Genomic DNA, 18,710 nt, shown 5'->3' with positions numbered 1-18,710 from the left:
TTAAGCACAGTGGTCTTCTGGTTGTTCTCAGAAGCACAGGACAAAGTGAATGTTACAATCCACAGCCTTTTGAGGGCTGATCAAGTGAGTAGTATTTAACATCCAGCTCTAAGAAAACCTGTTATGCTCCAATTCAAAATATATATTCAATATAAGTCACAGCTTACAGGGAGAGAAGAGGCAGAAGCTGATTCAGTGGCTCCATATTGCTCAGCTCTTTACCCTTAGAGAGCAAAGTGAATCCATAGGGTATCAGCCAAAGTGGGAACCATGCAAAAAGCTCCTAGAATGGGGTCTAGAGATGAGCTGAATGCTTCCTGCTATTCTTTTTTAGTTCATAACATTCCTTAAAAAAGTATTTCAATTCTGTTCCTTTGCAGATAACTTAAATCTAATTTAAAGTGCCATGGAGCCTAAATATAGGACTATGTTTTCAGGTCTGGAGTGTACTCAGGTATAAGGAACTAGGAACTCATTTTGTGTGGCCCTACTTTAAAAAAAAAATCAAATAAACAACACAAAACCTCGTACCTGAAAGCAGAGTCTCTGTAGCAGAACAGGAGATTTGAGTCCCATTGTATCCACAAAATTCTGACATGCTCATTTTTATAGTAATCACTGCAGCAAGAAAGAAATGAAATATTTTAGCTACAGATAGTATTAATAAAAACAGGCATCTTGTTGGAGAGAAACTGCAAGAATTTACAACCACGGCAGCCTCAGTAGTGGCACTTCTAGACTGAAAATAAACAAAGATTTGAAATGTATAAAAACCTCAAAAGGACTATAAAAACAACTGTTGTAGCACAGTATGCAATAGTTTCTCTATGATTATGTTGACATGTACAAAGTACTTACCATGGCAGTATCTTAGACACACTTCTGAAACTTTTCAGGTTAAAATTTATTTATGTAAATTAAAAATTAAAGCACCAGAGAACTAAGAAAATCTAGATTAAGCTGGTGTTAATAGATGTCATTCTCTCTTTATGCCTTCCCAGCCCATGCACTAACTGAACCCCTAGGCAAATAATAGGCTATCATGTAATTGTACACTGTATTATAATGTATTCACTGAGGAAGGCAAAATTAAAGATACATTTACTTTAATGGGAACAATAAAGCAAGTAATGATAGTGAAGATTTTAGAAGCTTGTTTTTGTCAAGAATAGGGAACTAAAAGGCTTTTAGCAAATGGACTTTTTCTAACTGGTAAAAGTATCACATTGACATTCTGCACAGTTGTAACTCCAGCAATGGTAGCAGTAATGGAAGGGATGTTAGAAGCAGGGCTCAAAGCTGAGCTGAGGCTCAAATTGCTGTCACCACAGGGGAAATGCTACATCTAATTGTAGATCCTCAAACAATCAGCTAGCCTGATCTGCTCTGATGACCTATCAAGACTCAATACTGAAATTGAGCAGAATTTTCTTTAAATAGTCTGTGTATAAATTCTTAATGTGACTTCTGGAACACACTGTTCAGATCTTATACTCTTTATGTTTGTTTGTTTTTTTTTAATTACTTTTTGCAGTACCTTATAGCATTTAACAAAATATATTTAATCATCAAAAGATATCATTTCATCCAGGTTATCTACAGCAGAAATAAAAGCATGCTGAGATCTAAGAGGACAACTCTCACAAGAGCTTGTAATCACAATCACCTTAGTTGTCTCAGTTTCAGAATGAAAATAAGCTAAAGCTTTTCACCCAGCAGGTTTCTGTTCCTTATTCTAGTAGGTAATTAATTTAAATGCTAATAAATAATAATCAGCTTTTTTCATGTTCCTGTTGCAGCCATAACAAAACAATTTGCAGTATTATTCAAAAGGTACTTTACAAATACAGATCTACTTAGCAGCAAAGGCTGAGAATATTCCAATTACATGTTTTGGTTTGTGTTTATTTCCAGTAATAATATTAACTACACTACTAAAAAACAAAACAGCACAAAATTTAGCCTCTAGAATATGCAGTTCCCATATGCAGCCACTGGATGGACTTATGGAGCCAGTGACTATTTTTTAATTGTAGGAAAGATGCAGAACTAGGTGAGCAGCTGGGAAGAACTTTCCCTTCTGGGCAGTCAAGGAAGTTTTCTGTAGGAAAAGCCTCAGCCTAAAAAGCAAGGTGCAAGGAGGGATTTTAGTATCTGTTCAGTCAATCCCTATTTTTAAACACAGTTTCAGAAAAAACAGGCTGCAGAAATTGATCAGAGTGATGAGAAAATCTGTTTGCAGGACAACATACAGGTAGTTCCTAATCTCATTAGTCTGAATTAGAGTTTTAGGGTAAAAGCACCAGAAATTGTACTGAATAGAAGTTAGGTTTTTCTGATAGCTCAGTCTGCAAACAGAAGCAAATCACAGTTATTTAAAGCTCTGCTTAATTTAAAAAAACATATGCTGCTTTCAAATGCTCCATCTTTTTTGGAATAGGAATCATATGAAAGTTTCAATCACTCTGCATAGTAAGTGTAAAACAAGCCCTGCATTAAGGAATATCCACAAATATAAAAATTTTATTTCTTTTTGTATTACAGCTGAGTGTTGCAAATACTTCTGAGAGCATTGTATTTAACTATAATAAAATCTATTATATATTATTATAATTTTAAAATCCACTTCTTTAGACCAACTACCATTTCAGGGTATAGAGCAGTGATAAAATACATGTGTGATTCCATATCCTGTGTTCTGCTGTTGTGCAGCCAAGAGAAGCAGGAGGGACCAACTGTAGGAGGAAAATTCAGTAAATTCACGTGAAAGAAAAGTCAAGCAAATAGGATTCCTGTGGGGAGAACTATGTGAAGCTGGGGAATCAAAGTATACATGTTTGCACCTAGGAGAAAGAGGAGCTATTGCATAAAACTCTCCAGACCTACCTCAGTCTGTGGGCAGTAAGGACAACTATGGCATGGTTTTATAATTTTACCTTCCTGCCATCACCCTATTCCATCCCAAACAATTTAAAATGGCACCTAAACTAACTGTGGTTGAGGTTAATCTGCATGCCTGAATTTCTTTTGTCTTTGTCCTCTGCAGGTCACATGCAGAGCCCATGTAGTGAGTGAATGTCCCCTGACTATCTGATGGATGGGGCAGTCTCACTGAGCACCTCTTCCAGCCAGGATCAGTGAGATACGGGTTAGAAAAGCATTTCAGTGGGGAAGGAAGGGTGGGTCAGGTGCAGTGCTACTGCCTTGTGCTTTCAGAGCTCTTCTGGAACAAAACATGAAAGGAGATCACAGACACTTCTCAGCTAACAACCACTTCCCCATCTCAAATCATTTCTTAACTGCATATAACAGCAGCTCTGTGGACAAAATGACACTGGCAGAGAAATCACTCTGGATGTCACCAGTATTTTATTTTGCTGCTTTCCACCACAGTTTACAAAATCCTTTTTTTTTTTGGAAAAGCAAACAAAGCCTGAGATAGACTCCCAAACAAACAAACTTCCACAATTGTATAACTTACCAGACACATTTATTCATGTACTTTAACACCATTCTAAGTCAGATGCTGATATCCATTAATTAATTGCCTGTGATGATCACAGAGGGCAGGGAATAGGATGGAATGACACCTTTAACAACTACAATAACCATGGTGCCCATCACTGGACACTGGCTGGGAATGCAGGCAATGTGTCTCTGGCATGCCAGGACTCTGGAATGCCATATGCTGTCTTGACCTCAGATGGTGGAATACCATCTGGCACAGAAGCCCTGCAGTTGGCACTGCAGACTGCAGGCCCTTCTCCCTCCCTCTCCCTCCCCATCTCTCTGACAATTACCAGGACAGTGATCTTGCAGGAATGAAGTCAGGCTACAAGAATATTGAATGACTGAGTCAGAGGCTAAGAATGGGGCAGGCAACCCTAGACACTGCCTGATAGGTATCATTGCCTGAAAGCAAAATTGTGACAAATCAGGTTCTCCTGTACCTCTCACTAGGCAATGAGATCCCCTGCCTGTTCTCTGCACTACATACACTGTCATGTCACAGGTGTGCACCTGCCTGCTGAAGTCCTCCTGGAAAACATCAAAACTCAGCCAAGAATGCTTCCCCCTGCAAAGCCCCTGAGCAGGACTTGCTATTCTTGGCTTGTTCTGACCTCCTTTAATTTCCTGACCTTGTTCTGGAACTAGGTGTTGGTCTGCTTTTAATCACACCAGACCAACCAAACAGCAATCTCCTCATACCAGTGCTGATTTAGGAAGCCTTTGCTAAGCTGCTGCATTAGGAATCTTCCTCCATACAGGGATTAGCTCACAGCCTTCCTTCCAGACTAGGCAGCTCCAAGCCAGGACAGTAAGCTGGGTGGGGCAGCATCCTAACATCACAGGAGGCAAGGTAGACAGAGCCTATGGAATTACAGGTACCACTGATCTGCCCACCTACATAAGCAAATCAAGTGAGTCATCTACATGAATGGTCTCTCAAGCCTCAGGCACACATATGGTACTGGATATATAATGGTGGACTGGTTCACATGAATTAGATTTTTAAAGTGCTTCTAAATTACATGCTACAATTTAAGCTACTTAAAGATGCGTTGTCAGTGTGGGAGGGGTCCTCCTTTAGAAAGAAAATCTAGCTAATTAATTATTCTAGATGAACTATTGACTATGAAACAGTTTACTCCTACAAACAGAATGTTTATCTAAAGCTCTAAAACCAAATAATTGCAGGGTAATCTCATTATTTATCACTATGTCAAACTTTTCAATGTACTCTAATTAGGAAATACAAGCTAAATATCTATACTTATAATGTTGGCTTTAATTAAAGCTCTGTTAGGCATTTAGTTGCACAAATAACAAAACTGATGCAAAACTCTGAATCGTTTCACTCACAGATTGTATGGTAAATTGCTTTATTTGCTTTGGATGCAGTACTAAAATCATTCAAACTAGCAACCAATCTGTTCCTGTTATTATACACCTGAAGGTGTAACAGCAAATCTGTCCTATTACAGCCAAATGACAAATCTCAGAAAAAACATTGCCCAGACTGCCTGGTTTGTCTGAGGCCTGTGGATTCCCACCTGTTCTGTGCAATCCCACCCTGTGTATTATGTCGCAGCACAGGCTAAGCACAGCTTGCAATCCTGCAAGTGTGGGTGACATCTGACATTCAGCACGAATTCCCCTCACTTAATTAACATCGTGTACTTGCTTTTAACACACAGAAAAAAACTTGAGTAGCATATCCTTAGAATTTAGAATATTGGCTTTGATTTCTCTGGGGGCAAGTGTGCTGTTCTGAAGAAGTAACAAGATTGCAGTGCTCACATTGCTCAGCCCCAAGGTTCAGAATATCTAAACCTCCTGCCAAATTACTTTCTGCATATCCAAAGTGCTTGCATTTACTCAAGCTGATAGGTATTTCTTATCTCCTGACATTTCAGTGTTTATTTCAGATTAGCTTTATTAAGGCACAAAGACTATCAGTATGTATTTTCCTGTGTTCTGTAAGTTATTTCCACTCAATTCAGTTTTATTTCTGGCACCACACGGAGTTGAAAGCAAATACCCATGCAAATATGAAGAAGGAAGGAATCTGAAAAAAAAGAAACTAATTTGCAACTCCTGAACAGCAGATTAAAACATTGATAAACCTTCTATCCTGGAGAACACCTGCTTTTATTTATATATAATCAAATTCCAAAGCCAGAAGTTGGTAACAGACTCCTCTCCCCAGCAGCAAATGTGCATCCAGAGCTGACCAGTTCAGTTCATGGGCACCTTCAATGAAGCAAGTCTTGATTCAGAGGTACCCCTGCCCCTGCCTTGCTTGCCTTCAGTGCTGTAAGACTCCTCATCCTGTGCCCCAGCTTCCTGTGCCTTTGATCCTCCCTGTTTTATAATGAGGTAAGGCTTTTTCTGAATTTGTTCTTTATTTTAACTTACGAAAATGAAAACTGAGATGTGAATGCATGTTACACAGTGTGCTTCTCACTCCAAAAAGTGAGTCAGGCACTGCTTGCTTGGGTGCAGATTTCATGCCACAAATCCACCCTCATTAGACACCTGATCCAGCCACAAAGAAGGAATGGATTCCTTCAAAAGGAGTGGGAGAACAATGCAGGTTATTAATGCCATGTACCAGTATGCATTGGTATGTACCAATATGCACACTTACTTCACATACTAGTAGGCATTTTCTTTATCCATGATTCAAAGCCTCTGTATGAGCTCAGAGCTAATGGTGGCTCTGAAAATCATGGGAAGAGTGATCTAGCATCAGTTAGAAAACTCAGGACTAACAGAATGGAGCAGTGTACTGTAATAATTTTCATAATATATTGTTCTTGAATTAAGGAGTTTTAAAATATAGCAGTATTGTGTAGCAGCACTACTTAGATAAACTGGAGTGGCAATGTGATTTAATCTAAAAATAGAAAAATGCTTCTCCCTAGAAATACCTAAAGACTGCAAACTGTGGTTTCACAAGCAGCTTAAGGCAATCTGAGTTTGCAGAGTCATGGGAAGTGGCTGTTCTGGCTCCTCCTCCATCAGGGGCTGTAGATTTCTGCTCTTCCCTTGCCAGGGCACTATTTTCTAAAATAATGCTTTAGCTGAGCAGGAGAAAAGAAAAGGAGCTGGTTTATTCTGAATCTGGCGTTTTTGTGGGGGTCTCATCCTAGCTGTTCTCTTCTACTTGTGATCTGCTTTAGGCTAGAGAAAGCAGGAGAAATAATCTGCTATATACGGGACTCCTGAAGTTAAGAAATGTTCTTATTTCCTGCAGCACAGCAAGAGGCACAGAAAATCTAGCTGAGCTGTAAGGTTTTATGATCATATTAGCAAATATCTAAGTACCACTGAAGACACACATTACATAAATGAGATGGAATGGAACTAATCACAACTGACTATAGGAGCAGCAAAAGAGAGAAGGTACAAATCGTGACAGTTGTACTGATGCATGGAGGACTGTAGCCTTGTCAGACCAGAAGATTATCCCTCCTTCCCATCTCGTTTTGTAAAGAGGGAGAAACAGAACTTCTGTACCTGTGATGACATATCTCCAACTGGGCTTCTTTAAATTAGAAATGCCTCTGACAGCAGAAATAGAACACCTGCTTTTTCATGGGCAAGGATAATTTTTAAATATTCTTGCACTGAACAACCGTTATGTAAAATAATATAAAATGCCCTTGATAAAATCAAAAGCAGAGTATAAAGGGTTCCATGGTGAAAGTATTTCATTTTAAAACTCTACTTGTGCTTCGTTTTCCAAGTTTCGTTATCAAAACCTGCTAGGATCCTACTAGAAGGAACAGAACTACTTTTAATATTAGATCATATTGTCTCTTTTAATAGTTCTTTTCCTTAAAGGAAGAGGCTTTTTGTCTCTTCTTCTCATGTGTGCAGCCTTTAATTAGTCTGTTCAGACACAAGCAGTATTAGCTAGACTCTGTCACAATTACCCACATTTGGTAGCTAATTACTCCTTGAACAGTCTTAAGGCTTACCAGCAGTTTTAGTACAATTGGCAGCCTGGGGCTCCTAGGAGCTGTTCCAGCAACCAAGAATAGCTGGAACAGAAAGGCAGGCCAGCCGTGACCCTTTCTCCTCAGCCACAACCTAACATACCTACTATGCCAAAGGCAAGAGCAACACAGAAATGAAAATATTCCCAAGTGGCTAAATGTGCTCTCTTTATAGCATTTTTAAACTAATGGAGTAGCATAAAGAGACTATGGGGAAATGGAAAATAGGACCTTTTAAATGCTAAAGCACTGGCAGGACTACTAATCATTTTTCAATTTTGCAACGTTCCATTAAAACAACAGTACAAACCACTTACATGGCTTTAGATTCTGACACAAGACTTTTATTCAAGTGTAATTTTATTCACTGATGCCTCATATTGCAGTAATTTACATCGCTGCAAAATGAGTGTCAAGTGGGTCTAAAATGCTGACTTGATCTAGTAACATTTCATATGTATTTTACACAGGTAGAAATTACCTCACAAGGGACACAGCAGTGTCTGTGATTTCAGTCAAATGGTTCCTGCTGTACACTTGTGTGACATCAGTGGCAGACTAAAATTAACGTAAAAAATTAAATGAGAACTTTGGTTTAAAATACACTGTTAATTCAGATCCTATTCCACAAGTCCAGAGAGAGCTGCTGTGCAAACTCATTGTGCTGGGTTTGCAGAGTGAGGAACCCCTTTTAACCACTCACCAGGTTATGAGAGATCCCTTTCTAAGTCTTTTCAGCAGCCATATCCTCACCAAAGGATTAGTTCATCACTTTGCTTTCCCTAATTCCTTCAACTCAGACCAGTGTTCCCACAAAAATGTGTTAGTCATCATCCATCACATTTTCAAAGGGAATTGACTCTTCTGGCATAGCACAGCCATTTGATCTGGTGCAAGAGAAGAGATGCAAGCACTTCATGTACCTAATTTTTGAGGAAGAGTAGAATTGGCTCTTTCTACTCACTGCCTGTTGTTACTCTGGATTAAATGTGTGGTAAAACTGCATCTCACTCAATGCCACTCTGGAAACTATTTTCTAGTGAACCATGTAAAGCATGAGAATTGACAGAAGATGTTGAAAGATGGTTTATCTCAAGTTAGTGGTTAGCCATAGTGCAGCACTGGCAACTACATTCTTTTAATTTAACCTTAAGCTTACCACCAGTGCTGAGCAAACTACTGTGAGCATACTCATGGATGTGTCAGCATTGCTGGGGTTGACTGTAAGACAGAGACTGGAATCTGAGCAACACCACAGAGCTGGAAGTTTGAAGATGCATTGCCTTTGGCAGCAATAGTGGCTTGTGGTACTCCAAACAACTTTTCCTTGCTTCCTGCCTCTCCTGTTCTCTTGACAGCCATATGACACAGCTGTCTGCAAGGCATCACTGCTGACTGGGCCCAAGGGATTGAACAGGTATTAAAGAAAAAGTGTGAAAAAAAAAAAAAAAAAAAGAAAAAAAGCTTTGTTAGGGAGTTTAACCTGAATTAGCTTCATGATTCAGTTCCTAAACACACACACAAACATCTGTGTTGGCACAGCTGAAAGGGTATCAGGAACAAGGAGCTGGCAGTTTAGGTGGGTCCTGGTAATGCCTTAGAACAAGCTGCTGTTGGGAAAAGTGTGCATGGAACAATACCTGCACTGTGTCTGTCTTGATACTGCATACCTGCACTGCATACCTGCACATGTACTGCATACCTGCATGTGGACTGGCCAGTTCCATGGCTACAATCCATGACTTGCTGTACTGCAATAAACTGAGACACCAATAATCCTTTCCCAGTGTTTGTGAGGACATTTGTCTGCCCTTCTGGGAGCAGAGTGGGGATTAGAGAAGCAGTAGTCTTCTTAGTACCCGACTGCAAATCACCAGCATCAAGGAAAATAAAAGTAAAACACAGCAAATTTGGCTTCCACTGAAACACACATGCAAACCCTGACCTTGCTGACCAACAACAGCAGAAGATGCTCCTCAGTGGGAGCTATGCTAAGAGCATGTCCAAAGCACAGCACAAAGTCACCTCTGCCTGTTGGAACCAGAAGGCTTTGCAAAACTAACTCTGTGTTGTCCTGGCTAGTGATTTTATACCCTGTGTCCTCCCCTAACATCAGAGGACTAATACCATCTTTCATGAAGCCTGTCTGTGACCCAGCTTCATTCACAAGGTCCCTCAAAGGTTTGAATTTTTGTCTTTTCTGTACTTTTGCCTCTTCCATATAACAAGAAGACTTAGGACCTCAGCACAGCACTTGTGGGAAGCCCAGTGGAGAGCTAGAGCCAGATGCTGACTCCTAGGCTGTGCATACACAGAGAGTAAAGCTGGCTGTAAATTAGCATGTTGGCATTTAATTCAACCATTGTGACTTCAAAAAAAGCAGGGGTTTTGGTTTTAGATGTGTGGAAGTTGTGTGCACAGTAGTTGAGGGAATATAAAAAAATTTCCTGTGTAGGTACAGTTACGTGAGTGCTATAATGAAGGAACAATATAAGATGAAATAAATTATAATTTTAAAAGTTAAAGGTATTTCACACATTGGCATTATTTTATAAAAAACTGCAGCAAGAGAAATCAAATACACCTTTTTTTTACAGCCCTGTCATTCCTACCTCATTTACCACAAATTAAGAGCCCCTATCATTCAAACAGGCTGGACCCTCTCCATGGTATCTGGGCCAACCATACTCAATAGTCCTCAGCAGTTCATTTGCTTTTGGATTTGTGGCCACTCCCAAGTCTCTGAGCATCCAAAAAAACCTATCCAAGAGAATGCCTCTGTAATGTCTGCTGCTCAGCAGCTGGACTCATTCAGTCCCCCCAGGTGCACTGTAACCACACGTAGGATGGCTGCTGTTTCTCTTGCAGGGGGAAATCAAATACACAAATCACATTTTGGATTAAGTCTCTGCATATGTAGCAACCTGCTATGCATCATCAGAGCTTAACTTAGCATGTTTAATCAACCTTCTCTTGGAAGTGTTTTCTATTGATAAGCTTTTATGAAGCATTGCTTTTTGCAAAACTCAACCCCAAAGCATGTTCCAAGTTCATTTCTTGTAAACATCTAAGTATTTGCATACCATGCACTGTGACAGCAGTTAAAATAGCACAGCTAGTACAAATTACATCAGAATGGTCATGTGCCCCAGCCTGTGTCTGGAGTAAATGATGGGAGTGCTTTGTATGAACTGAATAGTGGGAGGCTGCCAAAAGCCTAGGTTATTTCTCCACAGGAAACTGTCCTGAAAATACCAACCTCTCAGTACAATCTGGTCCCAATCAGAACAAACACAAGCTTTTAAGAGATGGAGGGGGTAAAAGAAACAGTAGCAGAAGAATGCTAAAGATGCTTCAACTGTGCTGAGAATGGTTTTGGAAAGTTCACCAAAATGCATCAGAGGGATGGAACAGGTCTCCAGCTTCTAAAAAGGAAATTCTGCATTCTCCCAAAGTGCTGGCTTAATAGAATTATAGCTCAGCAAACTATTAAATAAGACCTACATATTAGGAATTACTGCTGAATTTGGGGTGTGCAATGTTTATATTGCATGGGCACGCTATTTGTGGATGATACCAATTTTTACAGGTCTTGCACCTGTAGAAGTGTTATTAATATAAATCTGCCAATTAGAACATTTTTATTAACAGTGTTCCACCAGCACAATTGGTATAGATGTAGTCATACCACAATGAAGCTGACTTACAGCCCCCAGCACATGTCCTACTTTTGACAGGTATTTCTGGATATTTATGACTGCATCTATTTCACAACACCTTTTTCTACCCTTCCTTATTCCCTGGAACAGAGGTATTAGATATGCTCTTACCTTAAGTTTGTCAGGAATTATTCTTCTTTCAGTTTATGCCACATCACTATACCCCTTTGCCATGTCTCCTGTTAGTTCCCAGCTCCATTTGTTTTCACACGCTACATAGTTTGGAGGAAAAAAAAAATTCAGTGGCAGTGACAGCTTTTATCATTTGTACTATTCTTCAGCTAAATCAGTTCCATGGAACAGTCCATTATGCAACAAAAAAACCTGCTGTGCCAGTCTAGTAAACACTGCAGTGCAGGTGCAGAAGTGAGTAGCCAGGGTTGCCTGAACTTTAAGTGGCACTGCCATTGAATGTTGAATTGCAGTTGGTTACAATCCCTGGCCAAAGACAGAACTGCAATGACAAGTAAATGAATGAATTCTAATGGAATTAAAATGGCAGTTAACAAAATCCCAATAAAATCTTAAATAATCTCAGCCAACTTTATATCAAAGTTGATAAAACCCACACAGACTTACCGATGGATTTTGCCCTGAGACAGAGGAAATCTCAAAAATCATCTGGTTCACAGTGTAATGTTCTTCTTTACCATCTTCACCTCAAGTAACCAGTGTCATGACAATTCATCTTCAGAATGAAATGCCAAGGATCCATAATACGACAGAGCAGCTGCATATTTAAAAGAAGAAACATAGTGGAAAGCACAAAATCAAATCCTTTTTCTTCCATCATATGGGCCCAAACCTAACCCCGTAATTTCAAGATTTATGTTCCTACTTATCATTATGACTCATTTTTCCCATCTCATTATTTACATTTATACATCAGTACACTTGAGATTTCTATACAAATCATTTTCTGAAACATCTCTGTATTTGCCTAAGGTGGAATACATAATTTCAATTTGTGACTTTCCCCTTCTTTCCCTTTGAGGAAAAAATTGTCAGTCTGCTTCCAGCTAATCAGATAGAGACATGCTCTGACTTGAAAAAGATTTGTCTAAGGACTATATAGAGTTTACAGCACATTAGAGTGGTAGGCTCCCATTCTGTGAGACAGAGAGTAGCTTGAAGAAATAATTTTGTCCTAGGAGAGCTACTACCTGATGAGATATTGTCTGTTTGTACCACTTTAACTTTATGTTGGATCAGGCATAATTTATCCTCCTCAACTGACAGAAAGCTGGCATAAAATCTGAATAAACACTTTAACATATGCTCTGGCTGATTTGATAAAAATGCAGTCATGTGTTCATGCCAGTATAGATCAAATTTTTACTGCCAGAAATTCAGCATGCACATATTTTGTATTATTTAATGCAGAACCACAGCCCTATATTGCTTCATTCTTCCTGCGCATTAATTGATCTTTAATTACTTTATTATGAGTACAATAAAGAGTACAGGTTTGTTTGAAATCTCCCTGACAGATACTTGTGTGAAGTGAGCCTACTCTGCTATAATGGCTCTCCAAACAGGATCTCCAGACAGCATGAATGTCTCTTTCCTAACACTGGCATGCATTATTTTGTACCTTTTTGGACTAACTAGAAATAAACTTATCCAAGGTAAATGAGACTGTTAAACCCCTCTGTAAAAAAGATGCTGGACTGGCAGTATATCTGCACCTCTGGAGTGTACAATTTTAGTTCTATTTTTCACCTCTTTGCAGCTACTAACAGCATTGGAACAGAGAAAAGAGGCTACTCTTTATTTTTAACAGGAAATATTGCTGCACAAGCTTTATGCTGTGTCTGAACTCATGTACACCTTGTGCTGCCTGCTGGTATCCCTTATTCAGCACAAATTACTACAAGTACATGGTTGCTGCTACTCTTGGAGAAAAAGTTTAATCTCTACAGACTACTCCTGCAAGACTGCACTGGACACAAATGTTAACTGGAAAGTTCCCAAATCCCTACTTGTACTGAATACAACCCCCTTCTCTGACTGTCTCCAAGATGTTTCTACCTAATGCCCCTCCAATTTCCAATTCAAATAAATTGATTTTTAAATTATATCATATTGCTTCTTTGGAATGAGGATTTCCCATTTAGAGTCAGCCTTCAGTTTACACCTCACTATGACTGTTTGCCAAAGAACAGGAGCTGTGTGTGTGTGTGTTCAGTTTTCACAACTGCCCCTTCAGATTAAAAAAAAAAACAAACCAACCTACTGTGTCAGACTGGCTTTTGGTGACTTTGAACCCTGACACATTTTGTCCAATGTCTATTATCAGTAGCCCAAACTATGACTTCACTTTATCCATTTCCCATTATGTGCAAATGACAAAGTTCCACAGATTACAGCAGGCCACTAAAAAAAGGGCAGATAATTGTATGATCAGTCATACGTGCCTCTTTTAAATCACTAAGTCACCACTGTGACACATTTACACTTGGTTGTTTATTTACCATTTGGCCCTCTCACTAATGATGTGGACTTTGGGATAGAAAGGAGGCAATAAACTGCATAATCTGCTTATATGGGTTTTGCTCTTTACAAAAAAACAACACTGTAGCAGATATGGCTAAAGGATGTATTTTAGCTTTTAAACATTGGTTCCTTCTCTTTGGTCCAGCGAGGGGCACCTGCAAATTCCTTTAAGAAATCCTAGAATAGACCATTTCTGAAATTAACCCAAAGCTGTGTGTGTGTGTGTGTGTTTATCTGTGTGTGTGTAATGACAGGAGTGGCCTACTTCTGTTTGTCATCAACAGCTTGCAGAGTTGTGTACCAACACTAATACAAAGAGAACAGCAGCTGAGCTACACACCTGTGGACAAGCCAGCAGATGATGTGATGAATCCAGGAAATAACCACAGGAATTTTTAATGTAAGTGATATCATGCTACAGGACAAAATGTACTTGCAAACACAACATGATTTTACACAGGTAATCCCATGACAGAGGGGGGAAAATACAAAAATACACAGAAAAGATAAAAAAAAAAAGCATCAACTGAAATTGGACCAAATCAGCGTATGAGTTTTAAAATTAAATGAAAAGTATCTATGTTCATGGTGTTTCCTATGGAGCAAACAAAGAAACATTCAAGCAAGCCCAGCTCTTTTTAAAACCAAGACAAGGTTACTAATATTAAATTAATGAAATTTAAGCCACTAGAAAAGCTCTCATTGACCTAATGAGATTTAACTATATCACTGCACAGATAAACATCATCTGTTTACTTAAGCACTTCATTTGCACATGTTGCAGTAAAACACACACAGTACCATTGTGCCCAGTACGTAAAAGGTCAAACTTGTATATCAAGAACTACTAAAAGTATTTCCAGCTGCACTGAGGAATTCAAATTATTTTCTGACTTTAATTCTATATTTTAAATACATTATTGCATTATCTATAGTGCTAAGGCAAGAAATAACACCTCTGAGCTCAGGAACTGCAGTGTACAAGCAGTCAATTTACCAGTCTTATTCCCAGTCTCCTTGCTTCACTCTGCCTCTACTACTTGCTAGACTCTATAATCTGTATAATTTGGTATTTTTGTGTTCCTTTATGGACACCTGCTACAGAATATTCCTCTGGAGCTCTCATATACTGTCCACACGTTCTGCAGACATGTTTCCAATACACTGAAGTGATATAATCTAACGATAGGCCTGGGCATGGACTATTTGTTCTAGAAACATTTACAGTTGAATATGCAGCTACTTATGTAGGAACGTGCCCCATTTATAGTGAAAATCTACCTTCCTTACAAATGGGGATGCCTGCAGGGCTGCCTGGGTTCTTTTCTCTGCTGTTTCACTACAGCCTAATTATTGCAGTTCTGAAATCACCATTATGCATGCACCCTGAGCTCCAGTTGCAGCAAACCCACCCCTGCCTCTGGAGCAAGGCAGCACCAGTTACTCCTCTGGTCAGCACCTGAATGGTGACCACAGATTTCTACTGGTTCCAGACTTCCCAGAGAAGCACCCAACCAGACAAAGCAACTTGATAATAGATGAACAAAACCAAACTGCTTTTTTAGAGAGTAAAAACCTATTTCTGCAATAGTATGGCTGGCACTTCAGATATCATACCATTTACAAAGACTATGAAATAACAGTTGACTTTTTACCAATGAAAGTTGAAGCCTCATTCCAACAACAACTAACTATGAAGAATATGAACTGTCCTTGCCAAAACCAGCACAATGGGGTGAGATGGGTTTTGCTGAATGTCCATTCATACTATATTTTCACATTTTTCAAAGAAATTTCTGAATAACATGTATGCATTCAACATCCCATCACTAAAAGACCGTGACACAATACCAACAAAGTTTTAGATATGTCTACGTAAACCACTTGAAATAAATATGAAATAACCATGTATTGTGGAATGTTAAGCAGATACTATTTTGAAACAAGACTTTGACCTCATTGCACTGACCTCAACAGTAAGCACTTCCAAGCTGTATCTTCTTAAAACAAAAAGCTCAGTGCATCCCATACATTAATCTGGGTCTAAAAATATCCAAAATCAATAGAGGTGATTGATTGCTCTGTTACTCCAAATTTACTGAGACATCCTGACATTCCTTCACACACAGCTCACCACCTAATCCATCCCAAACATAGCCTGTCTTTGTGTGACAAGAGATGTTTCTTCTGGTTAAAATCAATGGAAAATAAACTTCTGCCATGATAATGACTTGGATCTGAGCTCAATCTGTAAAACTGTGCTCTCACTGTGTTTTTCACTGAGTTCAGTCTTCTTTCAAGGAACTGAAATGAGCACTGTTTGAAAAGTGAGGAACACAACTCGAGGTGAGGCATTCACCTCCTAAGGGAAAAGTCATCCAAAGGTATCCTACCTGCCTCTCTCTAAAAAAAACCAACCCAACAATAAAATATTAAAGAACTATTTCATATGTGAAGCAAACAAAGCAGGTGATCTGCTTGTGAAATTCTTAGGACAAAAGTCAGCCACAGTGTATCTGACACATTACAACACAGAAGGCTCTATTCTGACCATGAAAATTTATACTGGTGTAGAAAAAAATTGAACATGGAACACCAAATAACTCCAAAAGATAGTAATGTTTTTTCCCTTGTTGCTATAACAAATCACGTCAGATATGGTAGAGAGACTGCTATGAAATTTATGGGCTGTTTATCTCCAAGAATTAGAGGACAAACAACTAGGAATATGTGAGATTACGTTATGTATATAGTGATCAATTACTCACTTTCTAGATATTGTCCACATTTTGTTAGGTGAAAACCCCTGTAAAATTAAATTACTCAAAACCAACAGAAACTATAACTTATGTAATTAAAAACTTGGCAATATTCTATGATTCTATTAATATATTCTTTGATACATGCTTTTCAGGGCTCACTAAGCTCTCCGTGGGAGTCTGTGATAACCAACTATTACTACTTTGCTCTTCAGATCAAATCTGAATTAATGAATTAACTTCACACTAATTTCAGAATTCTGAAAATTCTGAGGGTTGTTTCCACAGGTAATTCAGAAGGCCCAATTTGTCTTTCATTCCTCTAATCAAATTGCTTTAATTACTTCATTGACACTGACAATTATATACATTAGCAACATCTGGGCTCCTCAGTCACTTCTCAGGATTTCTGACAGCTGGCAGTAGCCATGCTCATTTCTGAAAGAATCCTTACAGGAACTCCACATCCATGCAACTGGAAAGCCATGTGCTTTCACAGAAACATCTAGAATAAACTAGCCAGTCTGTATCTATTTAGAGATAAGATCATAATAGGAAACCAGTCAAAAGTACTCCATATCCCTTACCACTTGTTTTCGTTTTCTGAACTTGTCTTTAAAACACATAGGAAGTTAAGAGAACATAGTAAGATGTTGTGAAAACCTAAATTAAACTCATGAGGGATGGAGCTCCACAGGCAAGAGTGCAGCTCCATCTTTTTCTGACCTGCACTGCAGCTGTGCCCAAACAATCCAAACCCATTATGATTCTGTGATAAAAACTATTGCTAACCACAATCAAGCTGTGACTTGTTGAGATAAGAGGTCTTTCTTAATGGTTTGCTTATACAAATTTTAAATAGAGCCTGTTTGGTAAAGAGGAACAGTAGTAGTATTTTAATTGCACATCTGGCAAAAATTTCATCATGCTTCCTCATGGAGGTAGTGATTAGTGAACTGGCTCAGAGGGCAGATTAAACACCCAGTCATTATACCGGGTGTTGAAAACACAGAGCTTTATCTGCATTATCACTAATGTTATTGTCTGCAGGGTTGAGTTGCCTGCACTTCCAGCCTGAGTGGAAAACATTCCGAGTTTTCCAACTTTCGTGACCGAGTTATGTAACCGAATTATTTCCCAAGGCTGATGTCATTAGGTAGGGATGCTTCAGCCACCACACAGTTACGTGGAAGACCAATGTTTCTCAAGTCCAAAGTACCCCTTGTATCAGGGAGTCCAGCAGCAGGGAGGGTGGCGGAGCCTGGCTTACGTTCCCAAGGCCCGGCCAGAGGTTGGTGGAGCAGCTCTTCAATGCCACCTGTGGAAACAGCTCTCCTCTTGCTTGGGAACACATTCACAAGGTGTGAGGAACACAAGTGCTAAATCCTGCCCAGGTCTTTATCTTCTCTGCAGGTTAAGTGTTGTCCTACTGAGATGATCTATACATACCCAATCTTCCCTTGAAAATAATACAAGCTTTAAGTTTTTCTCCACATATGATTGAGCACTCACTCCCAGGCATGGGTTGGACTTCACAACACATACTAAAGCCACCCATGTGCTACTTTTCACAGCACAAGGAGGAAATCCAATAATCATTTCGCTTTCTGACAGGAAAAAAAAAAAAAAAAAGGTGTATATTTACCCTAAGTGAAGTGCACCGAGCATTCTCTGGAGCTACCTCTAGGGTTTCCCTCCGAGCCTGGCTGCTGCGTCACCTCAGGGCCCCGCTCGCCTACACTCAAGCTGCCAGCAAAGTCCCCTCAGCACCACAGCTGGGGACAGACGTGTCGCTCCCTCAGCAGCGGCCGAAAGGGCGCTCGCTCTCCGGGCACCACGGCGGCCAAACACCGCCGCCCTTCGACCCCATTTTCCTCGGCAGCCGAGGCAGCAACGACCTACAACCCACCGCGCCGACCTATAGCACAGCCCCACCACCCTCACAGCCTGCCAGCCGCCGCTTCTCCTTCCCTCCCTTCCGCTCCCTGCTCTGCCTCCTCCCGGGCCGGCGGAGCGGCGGTTCCCGCTCACGCCCTGAGGAGACGCGAGGCGGCGGCTGAGGGAAGGGAGGGGACGCGAGGGGAGAGGAGGAGACGCCGCGCGAGCCCACCCGCTCCCCTCACGCTCCCGCCAACGCCACCCGCCCGCGAGGCGCGGCACGCGGCGCTGCGCAGGCGCGGTGTGAGCGGCGCCTCTCGCGAGCGGCGGGGCGGTTGGGTCCCGGGGCGCGT

At 40.1% G+C, this 18,710-nt stretch overlaps 1 long non-coding RNA gene across 1 annotated transcript; it reads right to left on the bottom strand.

The window, feature by feature from the left end:
- Window positions 1-11,347: 11,347 nt before the first annotated feature.
- Window positions 11,348-18,588, bottom strand: LOC115598320. Its single transcript, XR_003987568.1, has 3 exons — window positions 18,125-18,588; window positions 11,804-11,954; window positions 11,348-11,436 (listed from the first exon to the last, which is right to left on the bottom strand). It is a non-coding gene; the product is annotated as an uncharacterized LOC115598320 (long non-coding RNA).
- Between the last annotated feature and the right edge of the window lie 122 nt (window positions 18,589-18,710).

This window comes from Calypte anna, chromosome 4B (assembly GCF_003957555.1).
Source record: "Calypte anna isolate BGI_N300 chromosome 4B, bCalAnn1_v1.p, whole genome shotgun sequence".
Lineage (NCBI taxonomy): Eukaryota > Metazoa > Chordata > Aves > Apodiformes > Trochilidae > Calypte > Calypte anna.
This window is presented reverse-complemented; position numbering and strand designations above follow the sequence as displayed.